Source organism: Tamandua tetradactyla, chromosome 3, assembly GCF_023851605.1.
Source record: "Tamandua tetradactyla isolate mTamTet1 chromosome 3, mTamTet1.pri, whole genome shotgun sequence".
NCBI classification, from domain to species: Eukaryota; Metazoa; Chordata; class Mammalia; order Pilosa; family Myrmecophagidae; genus Tamandua; species Tamandua tetradactyla.
This window is the reverse complement of record NC_135329.1, coordinates 162,248,595-162,260,453: the sequence shown is the minus strand read 5'-3', so window position 1 is coordinate 162,260,453 and position 11,859 is coordinate 162,248,595. Positions and strand designations below refer to the sequence as shown.

At 36.8% G+C, this 11,859-nt stretch overlaps 1 pseudogene; it reads left to right on the top strand.

Annotated features, from left to right (window-relative positions):
• The first annotated feature begins 4,382 nt into the window (after positions 1-4,382).
• Positions 4,383-10,411, top strand: LOC143675823 (macrophage scavenger receptor types I and II pseudogene; annotated as a pseudogene).
• The last annotated feature ends 1,448 nt before the right edge of the window (positions 10,412-11,859 follow it).

Sequence of the window (11,859 nt, the reverse complement as noted above, 5' to 3'; positions counted from 1 at the left end):
TAAGTAATAGCAATTATTATTATTGTTAATAATAGAACTAGTAGTGATAATATTATTGTTTACTATAACAAAATGCTGAAATCCCTGCAAATATGTATTCATCATTATTCAGAAATCGAATAGATCAAGAGCCAGGAAGAAAATATTTTAGGCATTGTGGAGCATATCTTTGTCACAACTACCCAATGTCAGACATGTTAACATGAAAGCAGTAAGAGATAATACATAGAAAATGAGCATGACTGTGCACTAATAAAACTGTACTTACAAAAATAGGCATTGGATCAGATCTGTCCTGAGCCCTTAGATTGTGCTCCATGAATTAGAGGATTATCCAACTTTAACATCTGTAGGTACACAACAAGCCTAAAAGTAAACTCTAGGAGTCAGTCAACTTGATACTAGATGGTAGAGTTTGGGGAAATAAATGAAATTAATGTTTACCTTTTAAAATATATTTGCAGTAGTTATTTGTAATATCTAACCATTTTTGACCAGAGAGCTCCTACCTGAGCTGGCAACTGACCACAAGCATAAGAGAAACCTTAGCAAGATCAGTTGAGCTAAGCCCAGGTCGGCACAAATGCCCAGGCCTGCAGAAGCTGGTGACTTATGGAGGAGCGGGCTAAATAATATTGTTTTATGCCACTAGGTTTTGGGATGGTTGGCTATACAGCAAAAGCTAATTGACACAATAATCAAATTAAGTCTTAAGTAGATGGCTTATATTTGTTACAGGATGGCAAAACATGCATAAAAGAGAATTAAATTAATAGCAACTGTTTCGGTTTGCTAAAGCCACCGGAATGCAATCTATCAGAATGGACTGGCTTTTACAATGGGGACTATTAAAAAATTCACACTTTTAAGGCCATGAAAATGTCCCAATTAAGTCATCAACAAAATGATACCTTCTCTGAAGAAAGGCTGCTGGCATCTGGGGTTCCTCTGTCACATGGGAAGGCATATGGCTGGTGTCTGCCGGTCCTTCGTGCTTCGGTTTCATTGCTTTCAGTTCCTGGTTCCAGGGGCCTCCTTTCTGAGCTTCTGGGTCCTCGTTTAGCCTTTCTGGAGATTTTCTCTCTATGTTCTCCCCAAACTTCTCTAAGTGTTTTTCTCTGAGCACTCTCCGGGTGTTTCTCTCTAAACTCTCTATGTGTGTCTCTCTGAGCTTTCTTGCCTTTTTTCTGTCTTTTATCTTCCTAAAGGATTCCAGGAAAGGATTAAGACCCACTTCAAATTGGGTGGTCACATCTCAATTGAAACAAATTAATCAAAAGGTCCCACCCATAACAGGCCTGCACCCATGGGAAAGGATTAAAGACCATGACCTTTTCTAGGGTACATGACATCTTCAAGCCAGCACAACAATATTTATTGAGTGCCTATTATGTATGGGCCTGCTTGAATTCTGGGATGCACCAAGAACCAAGAGAATTATGCCACCTGCCCTCATAAAAATCTAAATTTGTTATGTTTGACAATTGTGTTAGTCAGATTCAGTTGTCAACTTGGCCAGGTGAGCATACCTAATCTTGTTGCTGCGGACATAAGCCAATGGTATGTGAACTTCATCTGTTGCCAATTACATCTGCAGTCAGCTAGCAGGCGTGTCTGCTGCAGTGAGTGATGTTTGACTTAATTGGCTGGTGCTTAAATGAGAGAACGCAATGTAGCACACCCTAGCAGCTCAGCATTCCTCATCTCAGCACTCGCAGCTCAGCCCAAGCCTTTGGAGATGCAGAAGGAAGTCACCCTGGGGAAAGTTGTTGGAACCCAGGGGCCTGGAGAGAAGACCAGCAGAGACAATCCTGTGCCTTCCACGTAAGAAAGAACCTCAGTGGAAAGCTAGCTGCCTTTCCTCTGAAGAACCAACAAAATAAATCCCCTTTTAAATAAAGCCAATCGGTCTCTGGTGTGTTGCATTCCGGCAGCTAGCAAACTAGAACAACAATTATTAACCATAGACTTATTTCATATTAATTTTGAGAACAAGTGAGATTTCTAAAAATGGCCCATTCTATTTTCAAAGATTAACCTTCTGGAGTGATTAAATCAACAATCAAAGAAACTTCAAAACAATTGTTTAATGAAGCTCTAACTAACATGAGCTAGAGTCTTATGACTGTTTAGAATTTTTAAGAAACAGGAATCTTTAGGCTTTTCCTTCTTTTGTTCCACTGCTTTCAAAGTGAAAAATAGCTCAGCAGCCCGCTCCTTCCTCTAGCCTTGCTCCTGTGGGGCAATTTTCTACATGCTTTATTCTGAGCCTCTCCTTTTTTTGACCTTTTTTTTCCTGTGAGTGTTATAACTGGAAGCTTTAGGCATCTGGAAAGGACTCTTGGCAGGCTGCCAGTCCTTTGAAATTTATTTCTGCTCTTTTTGCTATAAAAATTACCATTTTCAGTTTTAGCTTCAATATTTTACTGTTTGCTGTTGAGTTAAACTGACCTAAAAATTGACTTACGAACAATAAAATGGCTGTGTGCATAGTAAAAACCCATAGTACGTTTCACCTATATTCTCTTTTAAAGTCGACATTGAGATATTTGAATGTCATTGCCTTCGTCAATGCCTATAACTTTCACATTAAAATTCTTATCATAGGAAGAAAATAATCTATTTCTCACTTCCTAACTACACAGAGATTCTCCATCACATTTTAATAAGAGCTAAGAATTCTAGATGCTTCCTAAAACTTTAAAATCCCTACTCCTTCTCAAGTGAATAAAATAAGAATGAGAAAATTACAGAAATTTATTATCCATTGTCATAAGACTATGATCAAAATTATTAAAACTGTTTTCATGAAAATTACTAACTTCAAGCAGAAATGAATATTAAGCACAGAGAAACAAAAAATTCTAATGCTTTAAATGCTTACTATCTCATGACATCTACCTTCAGCAAAATAAAACTTAGTTATTTTGGTTTTTTTAACTTGAGAGTTAAAATCATCTAATACGTAAGCTTAAAATACTATTAAAACACTAAAGGTAATTTTATCTCTGTCATATAAACTACATAAATTAATAAAAAGATCAATTGTAAAATATCACTTTTCATTTTTATTTACATTCATTTAAGATATTGTTAATAGAAGGCACACTACACATATTAGTTTGTTAAGCTGCTAGAATGTATTATACCAGAAATGGAAAGGCTTTTGTAAAGGGAATTTAATATGTTACAAGTTTATGGTTCTAAGGCTGATAAAATGTCCAAATTAAGGCACCAACAAGAGGTTATCTTCACTCAAGAAAGGTGGATCTGTAACACCTCTATTGGCTGGGAAAGCACGTGGCTGGCATCTGCTGGTTCCTTGCCCCTGGGTTCTGTTGCTTTCAGCCTCTGTTCTTGTGGGGGTTTCTCACTTTGCTTCTCTGGGGCTGGCTTTCATCTCTTGGCTTCCCTCAACTCTTTGCAGGTTCTGGCTTGCTTAGCATCCCATGGGAAGGGACATGGCAACGTCAACTGGGCTCTGCCCATGTCTAAGCATCTGCCCCCTCTGTTGGCACTCCAAGCATCTCCAAACATCCACCTCTCTCTCAGCTCTGAAGCAACTGTTCTCCGAGCATCTGCATCTGAGGTTTCTTCGAAGTGTTGCCCCTTTTAAAGTACTATAGTAAATAAATCAAGACGCACCTTTAATAGGCGGAAACACATCTCCATCTAACCAAAAAGCTACACCCATAATCGGGCTTGCCGCATCTTCACAGAGATAATCTGATCACGAGGGTTTCTATCCTACACTATTGAATCAAGATTAAAGGTCTTGGCTTTTCTGGGTTACACAACACTTTCAAAGTGGCAGGCTATGTTTAACATTATTTTTTGTTATTTGTATGAGGTGTATTAATGTAACATTTGCATCACTTTAATATCTTCTCAAATTCCCCCACACAAAAAAAGCCCTAAATGTCAGGTAACAAGACTGTTGTCAGACTGTCACAGCTGTGTCCTAGAAAGAAACAGATGGAATCAAATGATATTACCATTCTACCCATTTGATAATCATTTTGTAAAATATTTAATAAAATATTCTCCAAGAATTGATGAAGTCCTCATGAGTTCAAATATCAATTCTATTATGTTTACTCCTTTTTTGTATTTCAAAAAAATTTTAATAAGCACATTTGTAATGCAGTTTATGATAGATAAAATGGTCTTGGCTCATATTAGGCAAATCCAAACTGTTAAAAATGTTCTAAATGTGAAAAAACATTCAAAACTATTATTCAAACCTGAAAATCTAATTGCCATTGTTACACATGTTTTTTCATATTCTCAGCTTTTTAAATTTAAGTTGTTTGGTTTTATATCAATACATAATCTTGCTTTTAAAATAAAAGGTCTTAGCCTGAGGTCTATGGGTCTGGATGATGGCGTATGATGTCCTTGAGGTAATTTTCCAAACCACAGACCAGGGAAGCGCCCAAGCAGAGAGCAGCATTATTGCTGGGAGGAGAAACAGAGATCAATATTTAGGCTGCCAAGGCAGCTGAGATTGGGGGGCACAGGAGGAGGGCCAGCCCTAGAGAGGAGAGATCCAGAGAGAAGGAGCCACAAAACCTGAATAAAAATCCCCTTCTGGTTCTTGTTGGCCCATTCCTAGGCTGCAAATTCATAGCATGAGACTCTGGAAGTCTGAGAGCTAACCCGAGATTTCAGAGGTTACACAATGCTGGCGAGATCTCAGATATTGGACACGACCAGAATGAAGAGATTTTGGTGAACACCCTAAGCATTCAATTGAGACCAAAACAAAAGCGCTCGGTGGGGGGGAGGGGGGGGCACCCTTATTTCTAGGTTCTCACTCTTCACACTCTTGGAGTAAGAGCTCTGTCCAATAGACAAGAGCAAACTAGGTACAGACCAGCACAGCACAGCCTAAAGCCAAGTCTGCATAGCCTCGAGCTCATTCGCAGGAGGTTAACTGCCGGCTAGAACAGAACTTGAGAATTCTGCTCATGTAATTTACTAAATAATTGCCTATTTTACTAGCTGTATGTCAAATAATTAAATCATCTCAAAATTTGTAATATGTGATGGAGATTTCATTTACTATCCTAGTTGGAAGGAAGGAAGAGAGGGAAGGAGGGAGGCAAGTACTATTTAATGTGCTGGGCAGATAGAAATGCCTCCTCCGCCCATTGCTGAGGTTAAACTTTAGATCAATTGCTGAGATATTAGAGTTTCTGATCTGCAAATAATGCAAAATTATTATTGTCCTTTTTTCCAATAGATTACAAGCTCCATGAGGGCAGTGATATATCTATTTTTGTTCTCACTCAATAGCTAGCTCATAGAATAAAGGGAAAGCATATGATGAAAAAATGTTACAGATTGAAGAATTCAAATTTCCCTAAGGAGAAAAGAAAATTCTCATGAAATTATTAGATTGTGCAACTTAATAGCAGAAGTGAAAAAATATCTGCTGTACAGTAATATTCAACTAAGTTTAACACTTCTAAACACTGGTCCAGAACCAATATTAAGATAAAAGAATATAATTTTAAAAGCTAGAGAAAGCTGTCACAAGCTTTTTCACCCCTAATTTAAGGATTTATAATGAATTTGACTGCGAACAATATCTATTATAACCCTTTAAAGGTACTTTTTTGTCCTCTTTGCAGATCAGAAACAGCAAAACTACAAAAAGGCAGGGGGATGACAGAGCAGCAGACATAGTGGCTGCAGGAAAGAATAGAGAGAAAAACACCACCAAAAAACAAAAACAGAAAACCCTGTAATCTTAAGGGCTCAACAGTGCATACTCTGGGGTCAGATACATCCAAGTTGACTTGGATTTAAATTGTCTGATAATATGAGTTTAGGCAAATTCTCCTTTAATCCTCTGTTATGAGATTTAAGGGGCATAATTCATGTAAAGTGCTTGGCAAAACCTCTGGCATAGAATAGGCCTTGATCAAAGATAGCTTTCATTATTATTATTATTACTCTGTTGTTAATATAATACAACTTAGAAAAAAATTACTTTATTATCTGCTATATTCTATTTAAGAAAACAGGCAACAATGCATTTCAGAAAGAGTTCTGCTCCGGGATTAAGTATGTTTAAATGATGAAAAGCCTTTGTGCATAGAAGAGTATATTCTGATTACTTGAAAACTAATTTGTGTAAGATATCACCTCTTCCAAAGACAGCAGGAAAAAACAGACATATTATCTAGTTTGCATTTCAAACTAAATTCTAGCCAGTATAAATTTGAAAAATAATATCTGGATTATTCACAGTTTTGTTTTTTTTTTACAGTTGGTTTTATCCTTCAAAATAAAAATTTTCAGTTTCGCCAATCTTGTCAAATAAAGTAAGAAAATAAAGAAACTCAGCCTGCTTCTTGTGAAGGAACTCAATTGTCTTTATCATTGCACATTCTTTCACAACCAGGGTGAAGCAGGGACCAGCGATGTGGCAGATTGACTCAAACGACTGAAAACTGACCAAGTATTTGGACATTACTTTCTCCTGTTTTGAGAAGAGAGCCTGTTTCTTTTATGTTTTCATCCTCAGGCCAGTCAGTAACTTTGCAACCACTCCTCTTGGCTCCTAACAACAAGAATATGTCATAATTCTCAAAGAAGCAGCTGCAGTTAATTACTATGCTCTAGACATGCACGCATCAAGTCCATACCTAATTAAATACTGAAATCATAAAGAAAAGCAATGTTCAGGCTCCGTGTGTGTTGGTAGAGACCAAAAGTGAAATGACCACCATGCAGCTGTATGGGCAGAAAATGAAGAGATCAGAGGAAGGTTTAACATGAAAAGGGAACATACGCATATGCGCAAAGGGAGAGTTTCCCAGACTCCTTCATCCTAGGGGTCAGTGAAGGTAACAAGCTAACCAGCACTGCAACTTGTTAAATATCAAAAACATAACGGAATCTTTAAAGTGTCTTTTAAGGTCCTCATGCCTGAAAGGTTTCAATTTTAGGTTATCTTTTTCTTTATTGTGAAAGCAAATAAATGCAAACACTGTTACATGAAAGGTTGTCAATAAAAGAGGATTCACTGAAGCATTTATGTCTAGATCAGTGAAAAGGGGGCATATGATTTTCAACTATATTTTTCATAAAATAAATTTCAAGCATAGCACAGGGCTACTTTTAAGGTAGTGAAATTACTCTGTAGGATACTTTAATGATAGATACATGACACTATGCATTTGTCAAAACCAATAGAACTGAACAACACAAAGTGTGAACCCCAGCGTTAACTGTGTTCTTTAGTCCATAATAATGCATCAGTGTTGGTTCATTAATTGCAACAAATGTACCCCACTAATGCTAGATGTTAATTATATAAGAAGCTATGTGCAGAACCTACTAAAAATTCAATAAGCATTAAAATACATAAATTCATGCATGTTATATATGTATAACATATCATAAATATGTATAAGGACCTCTGTCTGTATCTATATTTTATCATTTTATGCCCTTACACTTGTTCTTTTCTATTTTAATAAAGCCTCCTCTGTTCCTTGTCATTTACCCTTAATTGCTTATCTGTTGCAGAATTTATTACTAATCCTTTTGTCTATTTTCATGTTCTTTTTTGAAGTATTTCATTATAACGTAAATAAATTAAGGCATGTAAAAATTCATTCCCATTAGGTTTCCTAACATTCCACATGTGGAATGCACTAATCTGAAAAGAAAAAGTGGGTGTGATCATAACTATTTCATATTGAATAACTAGGTCTCAGAACATTTTTAAATGTTATCTTCTTCCCAGCCAGAGTAGAAATGCAAAATTATCTTTATGGGCTCCAGATGTGTTGTCAAATAAAAAGCATCTCTAGGACTGTTTGATGTATCATGCGCTTGCTTCCACATTTATCAGGCAGAGCAAAACTTGACCTTGCATTATATAAGATATTTCTTTCTCAAACTGCTAAAACCGTCAGTGCAACTTCTCAATTTATGGACTCTTTTTATGAGTTAGATTCCACAGACAGGAACTACACTGAAATTGAAGACCCACAGACTCTTTCTAAAGTGTGACATCAAAACAGGCCTCTCAAGATAAGCTCATTGGGACCCACTAGTGAAGGTTAAGGAATATAGCTTAAAAAAAGAGACACTTCCTATCCTTTAGCTTCACCTTTTCATTGTAAAAAGGCACTGAATTTGGAGCATAAATTTGACACAGACATTGTTTATAGTTCAATTATCAGAGCCAGTATATTTGTGCCAGTACTCTTTTTCTGATATGTAAAAGATTGTGCACATTTCCACTTAAGTTTTAGATCTATTAGGAAAAGAATGTAAACAATTTGTTAAGTTTTCCAAACATTAGAACACATTGCCAAACTACTAACTTTAAAGGAAGGGATAAACTTTAAGAAAACACATGTGACTTTTTCATGAGCAGGCCGAAAATGGTAAAATGGTAGTTCATATAAAAGTTTGGAAGATTGGATTTTTTCTTTTCTTTTTTTTTTTTTTTTTTTTGCATGGGCATGCTCTAGAAATCAAACCCTGGTCTCTAGCTCAGCAGGCAAGAATTCTTGCCACTGAGCCACTATTGCACTGCCCTGGAAGACTGGATTTTATCACACACATTTTCATTCTCATAAACTCAATTTAGCATGAGCAATGCACATACGAATATTACAATAATGGGAAAAATACCTGAGAGAAATGCATATGCACCATATGCATAGAACTGAATCTGGTTTAGATCACTATATATTTTATGTTGCCATTTATTTTTAAACCAAAACAAATTTTCTTCCATATTCATATTTCTATTACCAATAGCCAAAAGGTAGAAATCACCTAAATATTAATCAATTGATGAATGGAGAAGCAATATGTAGAATAGCCATACAATGGAATATTACTGAGGAATTAAAAAGAGTGGAATATCGATACAAATTGGTGAACTTTAAAACATTATGTGAATGTTTGCATTATGTGGAAAGAAGCCACATTATGTTACGTGAAAAAAAGCCAGATGCAAAAGGACACAAATTGCATGATTCCATCCATATGAAATACTCAGAATAGGCAAATTCATAAAAAGAGCAGATTAGTGGTTGCCAGGGGTGGAGGGTGGGGGTAGGGTGCAGTGGAGAATGACTGCTTAAGGGTACAGAGTTTCCTTTTGTGGTGATGAAAATGTTCTGGGACTAGATAATAATGGTGATGGTTGCCTAACATTTGAGCACACCAGATGATACTAAATTGTAGAGTTCAAATGATTTATGGAGTGAAAGTCAATTGGAGAGAGAAACCAGAAGAAGCCACCATGTGCATCACTGCATGACAGAGAAGCCAAGGCTCATTGGCAGCCAGTCCTAGGATGCCAAAGTTTGGGGGAGAAAGCATTGCTTTTCTGACACCTCGATTTTGGACTTCTAGCCTCAAAACATTGGGTGCTTCTTAGGAGACATCCTTGCCCTGCAGAGAGCTGCAGGACCCCATTAGACTGCTCTGAGCTTGGAGCAGTTGGATAGGTTTCCTGAACAGAAGGAGGCTGACTACTATTCAGAATATGTGAAGCTTGATGCTCACTCCATGGCCCTGCCATTCAAGATAAACTTAGTCCTTCAAAGATAAAGGGAATGATTACCCTTTATCTCCTGCTGCATGCAATTCTCATACGGAACCATGACAGCTCAATTCCTAAAGTGGCATGTGAAGAATTGTACAGTTGATTCAATTAATGAAAAAGGTATATTTGAAAGACTCATGGGAAAAGGAAATGGCAGCGAAGATGAAATGAGATTTAGAGAAGTTGTTATGAAATGCCTGGGCACCATGGAAAAGAGAATTCAGTTTTATTTCCAATATGGAAACCGATTTCATAGGTTCCGAGCATTTCCAAAATTTCAGTGTGACAACTGATCAAAGATTTAATGACGTTTTTCTCCAGTGAAGTACCTTATCTTCTTCATTCTAAGTACATGGAAACTCAGTAGGCGAAATCTCTAAGTCCTTAATGAGACCGAATGCCATCTTGTTTGATTTTCAGCTCAGTATAGACTCTGAATGGCATATACTAAGAGAATACATTTAAGCAAAAGAGGAAATCAGAAAGCTAGAGAAGTGCGTGTATTACGTATCAGCGAAAATCATGTTTATGAAACAAGAACAAGTACATTTGGAAGAGGAAATAAGAAGGGAAGTGAAATAATTAAATGATGTCCCTAAAGATCTCAGACTTAAAAACTAGAAACATTTAATGACATTAAGAAACATCACTTTAATTCAAGGTCCCTCTGGGACCCCAAGAGAAAAAGGAGATAAAGGTGCCACTAGGGAAGGTGGTCCACAAGGTATTCCAGGTCCAATAGGTAATCTCAGACGAAAAAGGCCAGCAGGGGGAAAGAGGGAGAGGAAGCACACTAAAACCAGTACAACTGCCTGCATCACATAAAGACAGGGCCCTCTGCAGATTAGTTGGGTTGGGCGGGATATCCTCTGCCACCATCTCAATACAAAGCCCTTCACCTGTGGACCAGTCATCCGCACAAATGACTTCCAAGAAACCTCTGCGGCTCCTTTAACCAACTTACCTTGTTTCCTGTGTCTTCCCTGGTTTCATCATGACACCCCTGGTGTTTGATGCTATTTGGACCTCTCCTCCCATGCTCACATCTTTCCAAGCTCCAGTACTCTGCCACCACCATTTTCCAGCATCCTTGCCCTAGACACCTCCCATGTAGTAGCTGGCCTGCTGCACCAGCCAGTCCTGAGATGCTAGGCCAGGAATCCTATTCTACTGGGTCCTAGGAGATATCTTGTGGGTTTTGATTACATGTGGATTCTTTACATTTCAAAACATTCTTAACCAGAGATAGGCACGATATAGAAGAGTCATCATTCAATCAGTATCTGTTCACTATATACTTCTTGGAGCAGGACATAATAACAACAAATATTATAGATATCATCTCTGGCCTTTTGGAGATGTTTCCATGAGAAACATATCAAGTAAACAGACAGCTGCTTCTATGGGCAGAGCTAGATTGGGGGAAGAACAGGACTCTAAAAGTATTCAGAGATCAAGATTTTCAATTCATTTGAATGTTAAAAAATGTTAATTGATTTTGAATTGTTCAGCTTACCTTTCTGTTATCAAATTCTCCAAATGACAATATGTATTTTTTCAAGTATTAAAATAAGGTAAGTGTGGGAATTTGGAAAGTTTATTCAATTATTTGAACCAAACCAAAACTTTTTCCCTTAAATTGCCCAGTTATTCCAAACAAAATCATTTTGATTATTTCCATATAAGTCTCATAAAATATGTGCCCAACTTTGGTTGGTTAGAATTCTATGAATGGAGAAGTCTAGTGTCATATGCCAAAATAAGTAAAAACAGACAGAAATTCCTAAAAGGTTTTTATGATTTTGTATTCTAGATTTTTAATTACTGCTCTTGTTTTAACAAAATACACACACACATATACTAAATTTAGATAAATACAAATATAATCACTTCTATTAAAGTATTTAAAGTCTTAAGTATTTTAATTTTACTCCTATTTGTGGGAAAAAAAAATCTCTTGACTTTTTATTTACATTTAAGCACCAATCTTATTGCCTAATAATTTAAATCTACATCATCAGTTATAATCAAATATTTAAAAAAAAATGATAGCTCCTCTGTAGTTTAATGCCTCTGAGAACTGAAGGAGTGCCAGTTAGGCAGAGACCACATAATTGCTAATGTCCCTTTCAAATAAAAGCTGGCTTAGCCTGGCTACTATTTAGCATTGGGCTCATCCCTCTTCTACACAGACAGCAGACTATTAACTGAGTTCCTGACATACTGAACTAGAATGGAATCAGTTCTAAATGATTTGTCCAAGTTATCTATTG